Raw genomic sequence first — 7,826 nt, forward strand, 5'->3', positions numbered from 1 at the left:
CAAATGTATACATAGAAGTAAACATCAAAAACGGTCATAGTGATTATCTGAAGGGAAGCATTATAGATAATTTTCTACTTCCTTGTAATGAATTTTTATACTTTCTGAAGTCTAATATGCATTATTTCATTTTTCCAATAAGAAAAAATAAACAATGTGCCAATGTAAATACAAATCACAAAATAGTTCACCTTTCTGGCTGCCTGCTAGCAGATTTTTGTCTTATTTTACTGCATGTGTGGACAAGCCATTTCATGTACTTTTATCTCTGGTTTAAGTTATACAGAAGCCATTCTGTTTCCCTTTGTAAGTGTTTCATTTAAATGTCCAGGTGTATGTGGGTGTGGTGGAATTAGGAGGAAGAGCGCTTCGCCCCCATCAATTCTGCAGTTGCCATGGCAGCTTAGCCGTTAGTGGGTCAGGTGGCGAAAGCAGAGGCCTACCCCCGCCAGCCGTTGCTGTCAGGCCCCCTCTCGCTCTCTGGTTCAGGAGAACGTCTCTAGAAGAGCGTCAATTTGGGGCTGGATATTGTAAATCTTGATCCAAGGAACAGTCTCCAGATGGAGAATGGATAGAATTTCTCCTCCTTCTCTTGCACTAGGAGTAAGTGAGCGTCGCTAGAAGCATCCAGATATGAAGGTAAGGACAGATTTCAATATAAACGTGATTAAAAGCACTTTGCTGAAGAGCTTAATATCAATGTTTGCATTTAAAAACATAATTTGCTGCCATTAATTGCTGCAGTTTCACATGATGTCAGCTGAAGACTGTCAGAGTTAAAGGACTGAGGCTTGTTGAATTCTTTGAACAGCAAGTGCAATAAAAATCAGGGTTGCTGCTTGGTAAAAGATGGGAATTTAAATTTCCCCAGCACTTGTCTCTCAGCATATCAAAAACCCCTTTTCTTGCAGAACATGTTTTCATTTTCATACCTCCTCACACCCAGGCTCTTTTTACTGACTTTTCTTTTCACACCATGCTAATTCATGTCTTACGTGCCTTTTTTTATTCTGCTGTGTGGCTGACAAACCTCAAAGTCAGTAGGTGGTCATGGAATTGTGCCCCAAATACTGTAAGAAAAGTAGGTGTGGAGTTGACATGTCTTAGGACAGGATCTTTCAGCACCAGATACAGGAGCTTCCAGATTGCAGAACACACACAGGTCATATCATCTATGCTGAGCCCTTGCTGGCCCCTGGCTCTGGCCTGAGCAGGTAGTGGCAGCCAGACAGCACCTGTGTTCCATAAGGTGGGCTTCCTCCCCTACCCAGGCTTGACTGAGCCATGTCTGCATGCTTGGCAGCCAAGGCAGGACAGAATGTTTCCAAACATAACCTTCCATTGAACAAATCAGTTAGATTCTGTCTGCACAGTGGTATAACTGGCAGCTAGTCTCTGCAGGCTTCAACTGATATACCACTGTGGCCAGCAGCCAGGCCTGGTTGGGCCAAGTCAGAAGTCTGGCTGAGGCTTCCAGCATCTGTGTGTGTTAATTCTGCATTTCGTGAACACCATCAGGAAAAGCCTGCTCATTTGGGATTGCTCATTAGTTGACGAAACAAATGTTTTGTTTTGTTTGCTGGTATGAGTTGGGTGCTAATTGCAAGCTAGAGATTTATATTTTAAAATCCACATACATGCATCTGCATATTCTTTTATAAATGATTTAAAGATAAAGAGGGGTAAGAAGAGCTATTCAGAACCTGTTTCGGTTTGGGAAGATAAAAGATTGAATAGCAAATTATTTAGGCAGAATTCCACCCTACTCCTTGCCAACACACAAAGTATTTTAAGCACTTTTACCCTTCATAAATCCTTACAGTATACCTGCCAAAGTGATAGAAAGTACAAGCCTTCCTGTTTTTTATGGAAAAAATGTAGGAAAAATAAAAGATGGAGGGGAATAAACAGTCATCGACTTTGAATCAGCTGAAAACTGGATGGTATTCTCAAACTTTTCTATGCATAAGGGTTATGGAGAGCTTTTAAATATCCCCATGGCCTGGACACATCCAAGACCAATAAATCGCAATCTCAGTTATTCAAAGTTTTGCAGGTAATTTCAATGGGTAGTAGCCAAGTTTGAGATTAAAGTAAGGAAGCAAGGTTCTGTAAACTTTTCAGGTGATCCCATCTCGCAAACGGGGAAAACTGCAATCTGCTTTTTCACAGCCATCGTGTGTTTCAGCAATTGCAAAATATTCTCGGACTATCTCTAGGAGTCCCTAGGACTCAGCTCACATCACCTCCTGCAGCAAATTGACGGAAGGCCACTATACTTGGTGACTTTTCTCTCATGCATTCACTTTCACCTCTTAGAGCTTTCTTTTGGACCCAAGAACTGTGTCTTTTACTTCCAAGTTATTCTATATCTCCTATATTAGATATGCGTTAATACCCACTCTTTATTCATAAGAGAGTGGATAGGTGAATTAATAAATCAGTAAAAATATTCACCTGATTTGTTATCAATTTATTTCAATTTAGTAAATCTTTCTTAAGTGCCTCCTATGGACGTGGCCCCTAGTGTAGGATCTGGGGATATAATTCTAAGCAAGAGATCCCCTGCAAATCTATGGTGCCTCAAAGTTTTCCCCAAGGACCACTCCATGCCCCGGCCCCTCATCTCTCCAGTAACAGGCATGTTAATTTCCCATTCTTTCCTCTGTTTTTCTAACATTCACTGGTTTCATCCCTGACTTCCCCCCATTGAAGTCTTTGGATCTGGAGAATAAAAGTGCGTTTAAAATTGAACCGGCTCCGGCGAACACGGTGCTGAAAGGGCTGCTTATTTTTAGCACATATGTTTTACACTAGGGCTACTTTTAGGAGTCTCTCTCCAACTGGGCTGGCTTCTGAGAGGGGAGTACTTATTCAAAGAGGAATAGAACTTAATATAAACATTCCTCCATCCAGAAAAAAAAAAGTTAACTGACACTGGGGGCAAAAGCCTGGTCTCCAACTGTCTATAAAACTGGCTGTTCCAATATCTGAACTCACAGAATCCCTCCCCCAGCTGGGAGTTAATTTGGAGTTTGAGTTGAAAACATGTTCAAAGTTTTGCCCTAAATCAGTCAGCCAACAGGTATTTCTGTGTCCTTCGAGCCCTGTGCTGTACACTGAAATTTTATTTCTTAGGAGCCAAAAAAAAAAAAAGATGAAATCTATAGAACTGATTCATAGGTCGCAACAAAACGCACAGGTTCGTGCTCAGTTTCTTCCTGGCTCCTTATCTTTCTCCAGATCCTCTTTCCTTAACAGAACTTTGCCATGATTCTGCAGGTGTTTTCTTTGGCAATAGAGAGATGATTATTTGAGATGATACATTAAAGTGGGACGCTAATTTAGTAAAAATGTTTTCAAAAGCTCTTGACACAGATTTGCTATGTGATGCCCAAGTGAAAGTCAAAGATTTGCCTAATCACGGCTTTGAAGAAAATGCTTCTGTTTGAAATCCAGGAAGATTGTTTATGAGCTGACCTAAGTGCCAGCATAGATTTCCAAGGAGAGAAATGCCACCAGTTCTAAAATGCAGGGTTGAGAATACTGTTAGCAAAGGTTGGTGTTTAATTCTGTCTTATTGTCCATAATGATACCGTGGTAGCATGGGTTATCTTTGTTATTATTATACCTCTTCAAGCCTGTCTTAAAACCGCCCCATCCAGGAAGTTCCAGGTTAGGAAAGCGTCTTCTTTCTAAACTAAGCCTTTGGGCTTAAGATATTCTCGAGATCTGCGAACTGTGAGTAATGGCTCATTCTTCTCCATGTGTATCTTGATTTTTTGACACAGGCTTCAAATCCTACCTAAACTGCAGCCCAATCTCTGAAAGCAACTTTGCTCAATTGCAGCCTGACTAGGTAAGGCTTTGAGAATTTGTTTCTGTTTTAAATCCTACAGGATAAAAGAGGTGGAGGGTGGTCTATAATAGGACGAAGTGGTATATAATAGGTATTTAACTTAAAAGAAAATCTACCATTTGAAACTGTAACTAGATTATTTCAAAAATAATGATATAACTTGAAGACTAAATGACTAGTGTTGACCTTTGACAATATCTATATAGAAATATAGCATGTGTACAATGTATAATATGTCATTATGGTTCATAATAGTTTCAATTTCCACAAATTCTTCTTGGAGAACTCCAGAATGTCTGGTGTTAACTTATGCACCACAGAGGGCTCTTTGAATGAATATATAAATTGTATGAAGTGCCCACAAGTGCAGGCGGTTCAAAAATAGTAAGGATGTCTTTAATAATTTTGCTTCATAAGAACTGTCTTGGAATAATTTTTATTTACCTAAAAATAATGTAAGAGTATGTCAAAGTTTAGGCATAGTGTTTATTAAATGCGTAGTTTGTATCAATGCTTGTAAGCTGTAATTAGGAATGATATGTGGCATTATATTTTACTTTTGTTAATGTTCACTGTTAACTTCCTGAAATGTAAGCTGTGCTCACGTGAAAAAAAAAAAAAAGGATCAGTTTTTCTGAGAAGACACTGTAACACAAAAAGACCTACAGGGTAGTATTTGGATAGTTAATTTTAATGCAAACAAAAACTTCTATTTCAGCATTAAGAACACATATTCTTGATATAAGAAATAGAAAATATTCTAGCACATACCTAACACTGGTAAACTATATGTATTCTTTTTCCCTACAACACTACATATATTTCACACTACATATATATTAGCTTTTAACTATTGAGTCAAACATAGTTTAAAGTACTATAATATTCCTAAATTACAAAGAAAATAATTTTTAAAATTTCTCTGACAGAAGCAAACAAAACAACATTTTTCTTAATTTCTTTAAAATTTCTCCAGGAATTTATACTTTTGAAAACTCATTGACTTCTGGATTTTTTAAAAATAATATAAACATTTAAGAAGCTACCAAAATATGCGAAGCCTGAATGTATGTTATATTTATATTTCTTTTTTTATAGTTTTGAATGATTATTCACTTCATGGGCAATATAAATTTAGGAGTCTCACACATACTACATGAAAAGTGATTTTTAAATTTATTCTGTTTTTAAAAATTAACTGAATTTTTTTAAATTGACAAATAATTGTGTGTATGCGTGGGGTATATAGTGATGTTTTGAAACATATAATGCATACTGAACAGATCAGAGTAATTCGCACATACATCATCATTTATCATTTCTTTGTTTTGGGAGTATTCAATTTCCTCCTTCTAGCTATTTAAAACTATATAATACTTTACTGTTACCTATAGTCATCCTGTAGTGCTAGAGATCACTAGAACTTATTCCTCCTATCTGGCTGTAATTTTCTATCCTTAAAAACAGAAGATATGGAATATCTTCTATATGTATCTAATCTAGAGTTAATGTAAGTTTGTGTAATCGAGCAATTCTGTGGGTTTAACTCCCAAAGCCAGATTTTAAACTCTGCTTTTCCCAAGCCCCTAAGTCCTATCTTCAACTCAGCTGCAAATATGTCCCAAGAAAACAAAGCTGTGAGACTGAGTTAAAAAGTCAAAGAAAAGTTCTTTAGAGCCATTTAGCAATCTTAAAGATGAACAATAGAGTGTAAGTACCTGTATTTATTGTTCTCCAGTATAAGAATGTTAGAAAGTAAAAGTGGAGTGGTAATTTTGAATAATAACCAATTTAATTAAAATTTAAATCTTTGGTGTTTGAGAATTTTTTTTCTTTTAAGTCTAAAAAAGTTTCCTGACACAAAACCTATTCTTGTCAAGGTGACACTTAAGTTATTGTTTTGAAATGGTGAAGAGGGGAGAGAAACTGCTATAGAAAGGGGTTGATAAAAAATACAGCCATCACTTTCCAACCAAAAGAAAGCAATGATTAAACCTATAATGTCAGCAATTACAGTGTTTCCAAACAATATTTAAAATTGAGATGGGCCTCTCAGGTTTGAAACTGTGTGTGTGACTGTGGGAGTAAATAGTCTAGTTTCCCACTCTTCATGTGTAAATAGACACAAACAGGTGACTTTTCAGAGCCTGGGACAGAGAAGACGACCCCCCAGTGGAGACGACTGAACAGGCCCCTCATGCATACAGCATGCCGCCAGTATTGCCCAGAAATGCTGTTTGTAGAAAATCGGAAAGGTAGCCGGGCTCGGCATTAATGCTAGGGTGTCTGAGATGAGTTGAAGGAACAGCTATTCTTTTTCCCTTTGTTATGTTTCTTCCATATCCAAGTGGATGAAGCTCTAACTCAACCTTTCATTTGTTTCAAGAGGGAGGTATCAGAGCCACAACAAATGGAATGAAACCTACCACTACCACCTGCCTGGCACGAAGAAATAATTTACAATTCACGGGGAATTTCCTGTGTTTCATTTTGTCTGAAGAACTGTAACCCGACTTGAATGAACTAAGTGTCTAATTGTTGCATTATTTTTCTTGTAGAGATTTTAGTGTTTTATTACTTTCTCCAGTTTACCTCAATAGTGAATTAAGTTCCCTCTACCATCTGAAATGTTACAGTTCGATAAAATAGGTAAATTAATAAAGTCTAAAGTGCTTCCAAGCTGGGCAGAGACCTTTCTGTGTGCTGTGCTTTTATTGCTCTTCCCAGCTGATATTTATAACTGGGCCATATGTGGTTATAAAGATTTATTATGAGCCTGTGGAATAAGTTCTGTTAATGTGTACAGTAAATGTCCAAGTTTTGACTCTGTAAGCCTTGGAGATTTCTAATAAGATGAAGCCATTTTGATCATGAGCCAAGCAGTGTGCACTTGGAGCCAGGCCTCGTATTGACAAAGGGCTTAGCTATGCGCTGTAGACTCTACCCACTCTCTGTGTGGGTTTGCTAAAAATGTTTGCAAAGCTCAGGTAGGTATTTTTCTTCCTCATCACCATCGTCATCTGAGAGGGGCTGAAGTTGGAGAATCTACTGACTAAAAGTTGAAATGGAAAATTTTAAGACTACAAATAAAGATCAGACTAAAGGCAAGGCAGAGCCGCCCTGGGAGTACAGTGAATGGGGCATCTGTGTCCCACTCGGGCGCCGGCCGCCTTGTCCAGCTACTGAACAGTTACTCTGAGTGCATCAGGAGGGAGAAAATTACAGGCACAGCTGGCATGAATCCACTCCCCATCCATGGCCAGTGCAAAGGAGACAAGACACTGTCTCTTCACTTTTATACACTTACTTCATTTTGTGAAACTTCTCTTGCCCTTACTATATGTTCATATTGTTCAAGTGAATACCTGCCAGTTTTAGAAGAGAAAGGGTTAGTCTGTTCTTGGCTGCTACATCAAAATACCATAACCTGGGGGCTTATAAGCAATGGAAATGTATTTATCACAGTTCTGGAGGCTGGGAAGTCCAAGATCCAGAGGCCAGCAGGTCCAGTGTCTGGTGTGGGCCTGATTCCCGCTTCATAGAGTGCATCTTTTTGCTGTGTCCTCATATAGTAGAAACAACAAATGAGTTCTCTGGGGTCTCTTTCATAAGGGTACTAATCCCATTCATGAGGCTGCACCGTCATGACCGAATCACCTCCCAAAAGCCCACCTCCTAATACCATCACCTTGGGGCTGAAGATTTTAACATATGAATTTTGTGGGAGCATAAAAATTTTGTGAGGGCATAAACATTGTTTTATTTAGAGCCCATAGCAGTCTCTCAATAAAACAATAGAGTAGGACAGTGTCAAAAGCTTTGTAATGCGTTTCTCAACCTCGAGAGCATTACAATCACTTGGGGAGCTCTTTAAAAATACTGAAAATACACAGTTTATCCCCCCTTCCCCTTCCTTTAGTTCTACCTGGGTATAGTTTTGTTTTTGTTTTGGAAGTTCTTCAAGAGC

At 38.3% G+C, this 7,826-nt stretch overlaps 1 long non-coding RNA gene across 1 annotated transcript; it reads left to right on the forward strand.

Annotated features, from left to right (window-relative positions):
* Positions 1 to 385: 385 nt before the first annotated feature.
* LOC101140653 (uncharacterized) lies at positions 386 to 6,537 on the forward strand. The gene is made up of 3 exons (XR_002003821.4): positions 386 to 639; positions 3,792 to 3,859; positions 6,246 to 6,537. It is a non-coding gene; the product is annotated as an uncharacterized lncRNA (long non-coding RNA).
* Positions 6,538 to 7,826: the final 1,289 nt, after the last annotated feature.

Source organism: Gorilla gorilla, chromosome 21 (assembly GCF_029281585.2).
Source record: "Gorilla gorilla gorilla isolate KB3781 chromosome 21, NHGRI_mGorGor1-v2.1_pri, whole genome shotgun sequence".
NCBI classification, from domain to species: domain Eukaryota; kingdom Metazoa; phylum Chordata; class Mammalia; order Primates; family Hominidae; genus Gorilla; species Gorilla gorilla.